Consider the following 14,217-nt stretch of genomic DNA (forward strand, 5'->3'; position numbering starts at 1 on the left):
ACACTTGTTGAATAATTTAGTCTCAAAGCAGGTTTTTTCCATACCAAGAACCTCAAGAAAGTCCTTAAGGGCAAAATCCTCCCAGTAAATCCATCAGCTAAATCTGAGCGCCTTCGCAGAAACAGTTAACTCATTTTAAAAGTATTTGTAGAAGTAGTGTTTAGCTGTTGAAATACAGACTTTGTCTACATATCTGCACAATGTCAGGAAGAGAGATACAATATGGTAAAACAACATTTTAGGTGTGGCCCAGTCTCAAATTCAAATGCCAGTATACCAGATTTAAAACAAGACCTTTCTTGTTGGACAGAAAATACCTCCCCGAGGTATGGAACAAGGGATACACTGAACAGATGGAGTCACTCCCTAGAGTTAGGTGGACATGACTCATTTGCACAGCCAAACATGTACCTGCTAAAGCCACAAAACAAGTGTTAACGTACTTTTGGGCCTGCTTAACTGAACCACTCTATTGCATATTCACAACAAAGACACACATTAAGTCTCTTACAACGCAACAGTCCGTGCAATAAAAAGCAGAAAAGAAAGTATTTTCCTCAAAAACTATATAGCAAGTGAGACGCAGTATAATTAAAATTCTTGAGGTGTCAGGGAGAAAAAAAGGAAGAAAAAAAAAAAGTTTGCCAGATCAGGGTCTTAGAACCAGAGTTAACACCAGGTCATGGATGAATACCAACCACATGCAAGCAAAAAGTACAGACTTTGAAACCCTTTTTATAGTCACAGCTGCAGCTTTCAGACCCAAAAGTAAATACACATTAAGTTTTTTCAAGGGCTGCATGGAAACTTTTTTAACAGCAGGATTTCGTATCGCAGACCGCAGCTCTTCAGGAAAAGTTCTCTTGCACTTCTATATAAGTTAACTTATTATTCCTTTGCTATTGCAACAAAGATTTACAATAGCTTATAAAAAGGGAAGGAGGAACTTTCTATCATTGTCAAGCAGCAGAAGGAGGGGAAAAAAGATGGTAGGTAAAAAAGGGTGGAGTTTTTTCTTAGGAGTTAATTTATATCACCTATCAACAATGGTAAAACCACTAATAATTCACTGATTCACCAAATCATCAAAAGGGATCCCCATCATTTCATCTCCTGTAGACTGCAACCCATTACATTTCACTGGGACACTACCTCTGTCTGAAGGCCAAGAATTTTTGCTCGGGTATCCTTCTGGAAAACATTTTTAGTACAAATCTATCAAAAGGCAGAGAGTTTAAAACTTACCTCAGCATTTCTATACCAGGGGTTAAATTGCCTCACTTAAAAAATACACTCTTTATTTCACTTCCCTTTTTTTTTATTTTATGTACCTATTGGTTCTTGTTATGATTTCTGCAAGATGGGGCACCTGAATGTAATACCTGGAAGGATCTTCTTACCATGTATCTGTTTCCTCCCTTAATTGAAGTCAAGGATTTCAGTCTTATCCATCCCTCCTATTTATGTACCCTGTTTCCACCGTGCTCAGCCCAGCACGTATTTTAGATGGTGGATGTGCTGGAGCCCCTGATTTTAATGGAAATCCACTACAGTAAAATAGATAACACCATTCCCCTCATTAAGGGAAATTGTTTCCATGTAAATGTGACTATGGCTCATTACTCTACACTGTACTTGAGCACGCTGTCCAAGTGCAACACAAACAAAAAAAGCTGGTTTTCTCATGTACTTTGCAATTTTCTAACAATTCTGTGTGCTGCTCCTCTTGTCCTTATTACCAGTGCAAGTTCAAGTTCCTACAAATGATGGAAAGACTCACACTGACATGAAATCCACACTTAGTACTGCGTCCTCAGCGTCTTACAGATTACTGGAAAAACAGGTGAGTGGTTAAGACTCCATCCTGCTCAGCAGTCACACAGATTGTGCTGGCAGCAAGGACAGGAACTTACAGCCCTTATCTGCTGGAGTTAGACAAACAGGGAACACTAATTCTACGCAAAACGATAGTAGTATTCACATAAAACGCTGCCTTAAACTCAGCCCTATTAACAGCTTTATAGCCAATCATTGAAAGATATACTGGATCATATCCGACATTCAAAAGTATTCTCATAATTTACAATTTAAGATAATTTTCTTATAACAGTGGATGGAGAACGGACAGTAAAAGAAAATCAGATTAAACTAATTTTCCTTCCCATCCGTGTATTTTTAATGTAGTCTTTTTTCAGGACTTAACAAGTTTTCTCCTGTGAAACTCCATGCACAGAAGCAATCCGTACCAAAATGAATGGAAAACCTTGTACATGGCATTTCCGGGATCAGCCCGCATAGATGGTTTTGAGGATGGGTATTAAAAAGCTGCCATAATCCCCCAGCAGGAGCAGCACACACTTTATTGCAGCCACCCATGGAGCTGCTCCACCAGCACTGCAAGCACAGCCTTATGGAAGTGTGGCACTTGGGTAGCAGTAACTGCACCTTAAACGATAACCACTGTGATCACTACATTTCAAACTGTCTCAGGTTCCCATCTTCAGAGCAGAAATACGCAGCCATAGCCAACCACCAATAACGCTACTACCCTGCAGTTTCTCTGCATTGTGAGTATACTCATAAGTATTTGTGTTGTTCTCACACAAGTACACAAATATCAGCAAGTTTAGACTCACATTAACCACTGTCTCCCCAGCAGACCGCTCCACATACATGAGATACCTTCTCTATTTTATTCCTCGATAACGCTTTTAAAAGGCAATCAAGTTTTCCCAAATGTTAACCACTCTTGAATGCACTGGAGGTCTTTTCGTCCATCATAGGCAATTCTGACATTTCAAATTCCCAGAAAAACAACACACCTCTGTGAGAGACCTCAAACTGACTGTCTCAAAGCTTGTTAGCGGAGCCCCTGCAAGACTTAACTGTTGTTAACAGATAAGGAGCCAACAGCTGCCTGACATCAGTTTTCAGCCGGGGGCAAAGAAAGGCCACACAGCTGTCAGCAATGTGCCTAGACATGGACAATCACCCCTGTCTATGCAGTAATCACATGCCCCACAGCAGAATGGGGTACATGCCATTCTCTGGGAAAGGACCCTCCTGAACACCCTATAAAAGACAGCAACCAAACAATAAGTGACAATCCAGAGACCCCCACCACCGATGTGAACAAAGACTACAGACCAACGGGATGCTGCTGGATCCATGGTGGTGACCATCTCCTGCAACTCTATCCCCACTGCTTACTAGATTTCCTTCTTTCCTATCACTATTTTCTTACAAGTGAACGTTTTGTTTATATAAGTGCACAATAAATTTCCTTGATTAGCAGCATTTGACTTTGTTTGTGTCTTAATCTCACTCTGGGTATAACAAAGAATCTTCCCCTGCTCAGGTCTTCCTGGACTGGAACAACCCCAAACTCTGCAGACACTTCTGAATTTGTAGAATTCAAGGACACACGCACATCACACAAATTCTGCAACCAGCCAAGAACAGAACAAGGACTTTTAAACTTCAATCTCCTAATCTCCATCTTCTTCCAAATTAGCAGCATTCTTTCAGATACATCCACCTATGAAGCACTATGGAGAAATCTCCATTACAAAAGGTCATACAATCAATAAACCTCCAGCAAGACTTACACTCATTTTCTTTCCTTGTGTCTGTTCTCTCTCCCATACTCTGATTCTGAGTGGTCCTCATAGGCATCTCTCTAGCAAAACCAAGACCTCTTCACCACCTGTAAGCCATTCATTTAGGCCAGCGTATTCCCACCTTAACTAGGGAGGCGGCAAACACTAGTATGCTTGAAAAATAGCAAAGTACCACCTCCAAACATGTAAGAAAAATCCAGTGTTGCAATAAAAAAAAAAAAAAGTCTTACAAGGCAGTTGCATAAGGCCTACAACCAAATGAAAAACAAAAAATCATACAATTGCCTTTAAATATATGCATTTATATATCACCTCCTGTGTTTCTTAAAGCTATGTAGCTTTAACAAGAGAAAGCAACAGAAATGAGGAGAGAAACCATTCGTGTCAAGGACCTGATGTCCACACAACTTCTGCGTTTCTGGGGGTTACATGAACCAGCTCTAGTCTGATCCTGGAGATCAAACATCCGTTAGCAGCTGGAGCACCCCAAGTGTGCTTCTGCAGCACATCAGCTTTCTTAATTCCTAAAGGAGTCTAATTTATACTCAAACTGCTCTGGGGTGCAAGCCAAAGTTCAGCAAGTACGATCAGGATTTGTTTCACTGGTAGATTTTTGATCAAAACTACAATGCTACTATGGGCTTACCTAAGTTACTGCACTGCAATACTCAAATTTACTGCAGATCAAAGGAACACCAAAGGGCAAGTTTGCATGCAAACGTTCAGAGAATATTATTTCAGTGGAAGTATTTCCTCATCTAGAGGTGAGCAACGAGCAAACACATTCAGCAACTCCCCCACCCCACTGCAGGGGTGATGGACAAAGGACCCCAGCCAAAAAAAAAACCCAAACAATTGGAATAGATAATTAAAAAGAGTTACACCTTTGTAAGTAATAGTAGTTTAAAAGATATTAACAGCAGCAGGTAAGGACATTTATTCAGTTTACACTTTCAATGCATTACTTTGGCAGAAACTGTTCTTCCTTTTTAGAAGGAAGAAGAAAAAGTCCTTTACTGAAGCACTATTTCATCCCCAGAAAGAAGTGCTAGTAACTCCACTTCAGCCAGCAACCTGACACAAACTAAGGCAAAAGCTGACATTGCATTGCACTTCCTTCACTTACATTTTAGAAAGGAATCTTTACCCACCCAGAAATGAGGCAAGACTTGCAAAGAACATAATTGACTGGCCCCTAGATACAAATAATATATTTTGTTGTTGTTTTGGTTGGGTGGTTGGTTTTTAGAATAAAAAGATCCAGCCCAATTTGGACCCCCAGCTGGGCTGGGTACCATAGCCTCAGGTAAAAATAATGCAGAGAGGTGGCCAGAATAAGGGAGATAAACAGACCTCAGGAAAATGACATTTTCAGTGAAGCAGCTTACTTTTCCTTTACACACTGAGTATATTTCCTTGCTGACATGACATACGGCCCTGCATGTGCTTCTTTCAGAAATATCAACTTTCCATACGTGTTGTATGGAGTGAGACAACTGCAACAGATCCCTGGGTTTGCTGCGTAGGATGTAAATACAGCAAAAAGATACCCCCTGAGCTGATACACAAGGCTGAGCTGCTCACAGAATTAGTACACTAAAGCCTTTTCTGTTGAAGTTTTTCGTTTTCTTGAATAAGCACGGGGTTTATGTGCTAAAGCTAATTATACTATGAGGAAGCAAGCAAGGAACCTCCTTTTCCTAGATTCATGTGCAAAGATGATACCACCTACCACAAACACCAAAACATTCTGCTAGTGTCTGTTTATGTTTCCAATGTAAATACAGCAGAGACCAGAAATAAGACTTTAGATTTCCTTTGACAAATCAATATATATTTCACAAGGATTACTCCATTTGCATTTGCTGACCAGTGCATTCTTTAAATTACAAGCTTGCTGTCTATTAATTTCATAGAATCATTTAGGCTGGAAAAGACCTTTAAGATCATCAAGTCCAACAATTAACCCAGGGCTGCCAAGCCCACCACTAAACCATGTCCCTAAGCACCACAGCTACGTGCTTTTTTAACACCTCCAGGCATAGTGATTCCACCACCTCCTCGGGCGGCCTGTCCCAGGGCTTGGTCACCCCTTCGGGGAAGAAACTTTCCCCAGTCTCCAACCTCAACCTCCCCCGGGGCAACCCGAGGCCGGTCCCCCCTGCCCTGTGGCTCGTTCCCCGGGAGAAGAGCCCGACCCCCCCTGCCCACAGCCCCTGCCGGGCAGTCGAGGGGGCGATAAGGTCTCCCCTCAGCCTCCCCCTCTCCGGGCCGAACCCCCCCGGCTCCCCCAGCCGCTCCTCACCAGCCTCGTGCCCCAGCCCCTTCCCCAGCCCCCTGCCCGGCTCTGGGCACGCTCCAGCCCCCCACGTCCCCCCTGCGCTGAGGGGCCCGCACCTGGCACAGGGGCCGAGGGGCGGCCGCGCCGGGGCCCGGCACCGGGGCCATACTCCGCTGCACTCAGCGCCGCTCCTCGGGCTCAGCCGTCCGGCCGGTCTCGTACCCCACACAGAACGCGCCCGCCCCAGCCACGGCGGCCGGTTCCTCCGGGAAATGCTGCGGGAGAGCCTGGCAAAGGCTTTACTAAGATCATTAACATTACGAGACAGGAAATTAAGAGTGTAGAGTTATTCTAACAGAATAAAAATCTACCCAATGTCCGTCTGCCTTCCATTGCTTCCACTGAAGACACCATTCTGGTGGCTGAGATTACCAAAACAACACTCCTGCTTACCACGAATCTAATCTTTTCCACACTGTCAAAGTGAATGGTTTCCCCATACCTAATGAAATCACTAGATCACACAGGAAGTATCAAAACACATATATTATATATACATTACTGATCTCTATTCTGAGACTCATACTGTTGGGGAAAGCAAGCAGTACATTTAATTGAGGCAACATTCTTCAAGTGATGAGCAATGGGGAAATAAAAGTAAGGAAACAAAGACGACAAAGATGTCGCTTAGCTTAGAGAAATATGACACTGGTAAAGACAGAAGGGCTGCTAGAAGAAAATTGTTAGGAAACCTGTGTATAGGAGATTAAAGATCGGAAGGTGGGGGGGAAAAAAAAAGTATGGTACAGGAGAGAATCACATGGAGATGTAACAAAACTGAAGGGGAAAAGAAGTGAGAGAGCACTGAAAACCGCTCACACAGAACATAGCATTTTGTAGAATCAGAAATGTGTCTAGAAAGAGAGTGTAGAGAAAGAAAATAGCTAAGGGCACGATCCAAATCGTCACTAACAGAAAAAGACTTCACTGGAGCCTTCACAAAGAAGAGAAACAAAGAGACCAATGACTGGGGAAGAAAAGCTGAGTCCTTCTCAGCACTGGAAGGAGGATGCAGTCACATCTTTCCTGTATGTTATTTCTGTGCTGTCATGTTCAAGAAAGAATGAATACATTATCCTGTAATCATTAAAACCAGAAATAGCTACTTTCCTAACCATCACCCCTTTCCTCTAGACTATCTTTGTGGTTAGTGGCACAGGACAAGGTGAGCAAACAGGATAGTTGTTTCCATCATGTGCTATGCGCTAGACTGAGCATCTTTTAAAAGGCTGCAGGAGCTGTACCTGCGTTCTTGGCACCAATCTCCTTTATGAAGTCTTAGTGCTTGCTTACCATTTACAAGAAAGTAACTGGGACCCGAAAGGACAGCCCATTTGGTTTCCACTTGTACATCCATGTCACAGCACTCTCCAAACTATCAAGCTGCAACAATGTCTTTTACCATCCCATACCAACATACTCTTCATACAGTCCCTCTGCTGCCTTCTCCTCATCTTGCCACCTCCAGGGCATGTCTTCTCCCTCCTCGTGCTTCTTCCTCGGCCTCTCTCCCACCTCTTCCTCAGCCACTCTCCCTTCATTGTCTCTCAACCACAGCTGCACCTTATCTACATCCGCCAACCCACCTCCCCTGAGGCCAACCCACAGCTGTATATTATCAATGCTAATTAACCCAGCTTCATCCCTCTACACATCCAGATCAGCTTCCCTCTCCTTCCTTCAGTTGTCACCAGTTATGCCACAAAGAAATTGGAAATGTTGGGTCTTAACACTGCTGATTGGGACTCTTAACATCAGGCTCATTTCTGCCTACAGTGACAGGACCCAAAAGGGGGCAAATCCCCTCTTCAGAATTGCATGTAAAGACCCTGAAAGAAATACAAAAAAACATATATACTATATATAGGTATAAACCTTGTCTTTCTCCTAACAGGTGGGCAAATAGCTTGCATAAATGGACAGATGCCTTCAAGAACCTTTTCAGAGTCTGGCATGTAATATTAAGAGCTGTAGGCCTGTCCTTTTGAATTTTAAAACATGCCACAACACTGAACATTTACTACCAAAAAAACTCAGAGAACACCAGTGACAACATTCTGATAACTACCTTTCACACAGCTTGAGTACTGCAGCTCGATCCAACTCACTGTGTACCAAAGGCCTTTTTTTTCCCCAAGATATAATGAAAATTATTACGGTGCAAATTATATATGAATAAAGTCTGCAGGACTAATCATAAGTAGTCTCACTGACTTCAGTGAGGAAATCCATGTAAATAAGCACTTTAGGAATGGACCAGAACATAGAAATATTTTCCACCATCTCAGGTTCCAAAAGATAACATACCTTCAATGTACCACAATACAAGAAACCTTTGAACTAAAAATAAAAAGTAACCTTTTGCAACTAATTGCCTGGCACTACAACCACCCACTCATTTCAAAGACTTCTGACTTTGTGGGCTTATTACCTAAGGAAGATTTAAACTTCTATTTATGCTTGATAACATCTAATTACCCTATACAATTATCTGTGCCCCAGAACAAGAAGGCCCTTGACTAATTTTTCAGTAGGATCTCTGCTGTGTTGCTGTTTGCACCAAGATACTGGAGAATTTTTCACATATAAGGTGGGAATTGCTAAAAGGAGATTTCCAGCAGGGACTGCCAAGAAGATCTCCTTGAACTGCACTTTTTCTGACTCAAGCCACCCAATTTTTGTAGCCATTTGGTGTTTATTTAGAACTGTCATTAGACCATCCAATTTAAGCAGTTCTTCCATAAGATTCAAAACTGCAGCACATCATTACTCCTAATTAAGTGTACTTAAGCTCAAATCCTTACTCTGAAAGACTCCCCTAATATATATTAAATGCTTTGACTTCACCAGCCTCTGAAGCCTTAGGATGGGAAAGAGGGAAAGGAAGCCAGCAGCCTCTGCGCCGTCAGAAGCAGAAAGAACAAACACGGAGGATGAATGATCAGTCGCACTGGCAGTGTTTGATTTAGTTTCTTGTACTTGCCCAGCATTTCAAACAAGTTTAATGGCTTTCCCACTAGCATTTGGAATTCTCTCCATATTTTCTAAAAGAAAACTCTAACATTTGCCCAGTTTATTTTCTGGAAAGCTATGAAATGCATTGGGTTTTTTTCCTCCCTGAAGGCACGTAAATTGCAAGTATTGCCCCAGGCAGTCTAAAATAACCCCCAAAAGCATTTAAAGAATCTTTATTTTCCTTACATTATCACATTGTTTAATACTTCCTAATTGATTTTCTTAGACAACATCCTCCAAACCCCAGTGGGCTTTTATCTCAGTTTAGCATCCTTCAAAACTATTTACAGATTCTTTACATAAATAACACATAATAAGTTACGTGGCTGTTGCCAGCAGCATTAAGAAAGATTAGAAAAGGTCTTTTAACATCAGCCTCAGATCTGTAGGTCATCCAATGTCCTTCCTAATGGATAAATACAGTAATTTATCATCATCAGTCACCATCAGCATTGTTCTTTTTACTATCATATATTCATGAACATTATTTGATGCAGCCAAGTGGAGCGTAAAAGAAGTGTATGATTAAAGTGGAAAGGGACAGAGTTTGAGACATCTGAGATTTTGTGACTAATGCACGGACTTGAAATATGACACAGGTCTTATAAGAATTACAAAGACAGCGTCAACAAATTACAGCTACCTGCTGGCAGGACACAGGCCCGGTAGAAGCAGATGAGCCTGCTGACATCTTCCAGTGCAATGTTAAAGAAAGTATACTATGTGAAGTATACAGTCTTGTACACCTACAAGATTTTCCATAGGTCAGGCACATTTCAAAGCCCCATTCATTTAAAAAAACAACAAAAAAAAAAAACCAAAAAAAAAAACCACCACAAACAACAAACAAGCACCCCACACACAAAAAAACAGCAAACAAAAAAACCCCAATGAAACACAACAGCAACAAAAACTAAGATACCTCTCTAGGATTCACATGTTACATTCATCCTTATTACTGCTATGGGGAGAAAATGTGTTCATATTTGTCAATAACACATGCACATAATCTCTGAATGTCCTGAAGGTATTAAAAAATGCCAAGATGATGGCCTTCAAATTCTAGAATAACATCAAACATAGTCTCTGTTTCCTTGAAGAGTTCCTCCCTCTTGTTAATTATCAAAATAGCTTGCCTGAAGCAATACTTTTCAGTTGGAAGATACTGGAAAGAATTACTGAAACTATGTTTTAAAACAGCTAATACAAGAAGTATGCTCAAATATCCAAGGCTACAATGTAACCTACACGTGCCTGCAATTCCCTTTAACACAGAAGAGCCAAAAGGATTGCCCTGTTTCACAGTGTTTTATTTACTGTATTAAGTAATCCCTTTAATCCACCTGCAAAGTGGAGGGCTCTAAACACTGAAAAATCGGGTGCTGTGTTATGCTGCATAGATTCCCACATGCTGATTTGAGAGCAAGACACGGAGAACCTGTGAAAAGCATGGGAATTCATGAGGGGGGTATACAAGGAGCAAGAGAGCACTGGCATGATTGCCTTGCCCTGCACCCACCAACAGAGACCTCTTCATGGTTGTGTTCCTGGATGGCTCCCAGAGCAGAGGGTGGATAAGGGACTGGAAAGCTCTCGGTAAAGTTTTCTGCATTAGGAAAGTGAGTTTCTAACGAGACACTCGTCACTTCTGTACAGAGAAATACATTTACGTGCTATGCAGCCACTTAAAAACACTTGTATGACTGCTCTCTCAAGCTACCTAGGATCCTGTACCTACACAGACTATTTACAAGATGTCATATAAAATGATGCTTCTTAATTAATAGGAGAAGCATTTCACCAAAAAGGAGATCAGCTCAGAGCAGGAGACTAGAAATGCAATGAAGATGGCAGAAGAGCTTCAGGATTTTTGTGTTAATCACCACTATCAGGTACATGACCAAAATACATCAAAACATCCATACGGCAAAGAAAAAAGAAACAAGGCCACATGCACTATTTGAAAGATGACACGTCCCATGCCTCCCCCTAGAACTTGAATCCTGAATGATACTTCAAACCACCACAGTTAATACATTTTCTCATAAGCTTCTTGCACTGCTGGTCAGATATTCAACACATATTGCAAGCCTGTAATACTTCTTTCTGGATCCAGCATGGATATCATATGGCATATATATAGTGTAAAAAATAGAATTTAAAAGTTAAAGCTAAGATTCAGATGTTAGCTCTTTATGAAATATTCTAGGTATAGTAATATGACTGTATTTTGCCACTTGTTATTGGCTTTTTTTATCTGATGTTATGTTGAACCTTACAAACCAGTATGTTTGATATAGTGCCACAATAAAACAAGTAAAAATTTCTGCTAGGATGGTAAGAAGGAAAAATGCAAGTCACTTTGGATTATGCACTAAAGCAGAACTTCTTAGTTCAGCCTGAAGCCAACTCTGAACACGACCAAGAGCAGGGGGCATGGACTTGGCTACCTAAGTCATCCAAGTTACTGGAATTGTTGTACATATACAATTAAGAGTTCAGGTATCTCCCTGACCCATCAAGCTCAAAATTACCTGAGTGGGGCAAGGGAGAGCCCTTTTACCTTGGTAAAACCCCATTAAGATGAATACTGCTCTGGACAGACACAGCTATCCACCAGTATTTTTCCCACTGCAAGATCAGACTCTGGTTTGGGGCAAAAGAAGGAAGGTAAAGAAGGAAGACATAAAACCAGAAGCTATTTTGGCTTTAGTCACTGAAAAACAAAGCAGAGAGTGTTCTGTTTTACTCAGATGTACTTTTAGAATATGCCCCTTGTTTGGTGACCACAGAAACTGGTCCTGAGACAGGGAAATTCAACTCCTTAATTTAAGGCAGTCAAGCAAACAGTACTCACTCAGTTGTCCTTGTATGTATACTAAACACGTAATTGAAATGCTTACCAAGTAATTTCCCTGTTTAGTGCAACACAATGCAGTCTGATTTTGTTTTTCCTTACCTGTTTTTAAGCAGAATAATATAGTACATTCTAAAATGACATACAGTAAGGGGAAAAAATGTGGGGTTTGTTTTTTTTTTTTTCCATCTTAAAAATCAATTTTAAAAGGACCTGAAGTTAGAAGAGTAAAAGAGGCTCAGGAGAGAATGATTATAAATTTCAAAGGTCTGTCTTCTATACACACAAAGAACAGCAAATAGCACCAGGTGGTGTAGATCATCTGTTTTTTTTGTAAACAGACTGAACCCTCACAAAGGTAATACCTAGAGGAATTATCTTAGTTTTTCATCTGCAAAGACAGCAACATTCATCAACCAGCAAGTCATACAGGTACATTATATTTTTCAAATATGTTGTGTCCACTGACTACCGAATGGTTGTGCCTTCTAAAAACGATCAGTAAGCACCATTGTCCAAGACCCCAGGACAGTTCTTAAAAGCTACAAGATAAAGAACACTATTTTTTTTACTAAGAGGAACTGAGGGAGCCGCATTCACTCCCGACACAAGCCCACAAGTGACAGAAGTCTGAGCACTTTGATAGAGCTTTCCAGAAGTGAGCAGAAATACAAGTAATTTACAGCTATTTTCCTTTCTACAGATAGATCATCTGAACATAAAACTGTAATTTTGGCAATAAATATGAGTCATCATTTAGCAAGGAGTTGAGAATAAATCTGGCTAATTCATCAAACCGATCACCGAAACATCAATAGCACTGTTAATGGAAGTTGTTATTAGATGCCTTGGCCCAGGGGAGGCTTGGTTTAAAAACACCATCAGGGGAAGTGTTGGATGTGAAGTTGTATCCAATTTATTTATAAGCTGATGGTTATGGATGCTCCAGTCACTCTATCCAAGCTTTTAAGTGGAGAGTTCCAGCATTATCCCACCGTAATCTGAAATTACAGATCAAGTTGCAAGCTTATAAATTTACCACAAAAGCATCAACTTCAGTATGACTTCTCAGAAGTATCTGTAAAACCCGACTCTGAAATCAGGAAAGAGACTTACACTTAGAAAATCTTGGTGTAATTCCTTGTTCCTTCTTAGACTTCCCACAGGTCCAAACACTGAGCTACCAGGAAAGATTTGCTGCTCCTGGCTACCTCAGGAAACCCTCTCAGTGCAGATGTGGCTTTTTTAAAAAAAATAAATAAATAAGCTACAGGTGTGGCTTGTAGGGCAGCTGTAGCTTTTTGGCAAAAGTTAATAAACTACAGGTGTCACTTGTAGTGACTCTACAGGTTCATACAAGTTCACCAAGCAAAATGCCATGTTAAACAAGGGTACCTGGACAGAGATGGATTTTTTGAAGGCCCTAGGAAAGCTACATCTACACGGGCTAGCCTGTGACAGTGCTATGGGGTATGGAAAACCAGGGTGAACACATCAGCCCATTTGTTCTTCTCCACCTGCCCAACCACAGTGCCCACCACAGCTGCAGCTCTGTAACAGCAGCCACCAAAAAGCTCCCAACCCTTACCATCCCTCTGTTAAGATCACAGCCACTTCACACTGCTATGCTAAGAATGGTTTCCAGCACAAACCTTGAGTCAGACACAGCCTGTGGCCAAGCTCTGGCCAGGGCCGAGCTACAATCACGTGGATCTCAGCTGTGCAAATGTGCATGAGCGGCCTTGGTGTTGGTTCATTGAGATCCATCAGCCGCAGCCTCACTCTGCACGGACCTCACTGCAGGATTTAGGCCTTCTTATTAGCATTTAGAGCCACAGAAAGACTTGCCATCCATTAAAAACAACATTTTGTTATACACTGCACAACAACCCCAGCATCTAAGACAATAGACCATCAAAGCTGATTCACTCTCAACTCCAAGCAAGAAAACCAAACTTGACCTGGAAAACTCCAATGCAAACATATAGGAGTTTGCATTTACACTTCATGCAGCCAGGCACAGTGCACAGACCAGTGCACCCCCCCATCCACCACCAAAAGAGGATGACAATTCCAAAGCACTCAGGTAATAATATTTCTATATTTAGGATAAATTCCTAATATTTAGTGTGTTTTAAACTGAGAACTTACTGCTGTTCCTCATTATGCCCAAAAAAAGCAGTCAAACTGGTAAATTTTGGCACATAGGATTAAGCCTGCTTCGAAAAGGTTTCCTCCTCCAACAAAAAGCCATTCTGGCAATTCAACATGTCTGAACTGAATATAAAGAAATAAAGATCAGTTAAGTTCAAGTACTTTTTATTATATCTAAAAGCAGTATCCCTGAAATTTACGATCTCTGTGAACCTCTGAGACTATTTAAA

At 41.3% G+C, this 14,217-nt stretch overlaps 1 protein-coding gene across 4 annotated transcripts in view; it reads right to left on the reverse strand.

Moving 5' to 3' along the window:
* Positions 1-14,217, reverse strand: part of DPP10 (dipeptidyl peptidase like 10) — a 567,120-nt gene that overhangs the window by 279,772 nt on the left and 273,131 nt on the right. The window lies entirely within an intron of this gene.

The sequence above is a fragment of the Falco punctatus genome, assembly GCF_963210335.1.
Source record: "Falco punctatus genome assembly, chromosome: 8".
In the NCBI taxonomy this organism is placed as follows: Eukaryota; Metazoa; Chordata; class Aves; order Falconiformes; family Falconidae; genus Falco; species Falco punctatus.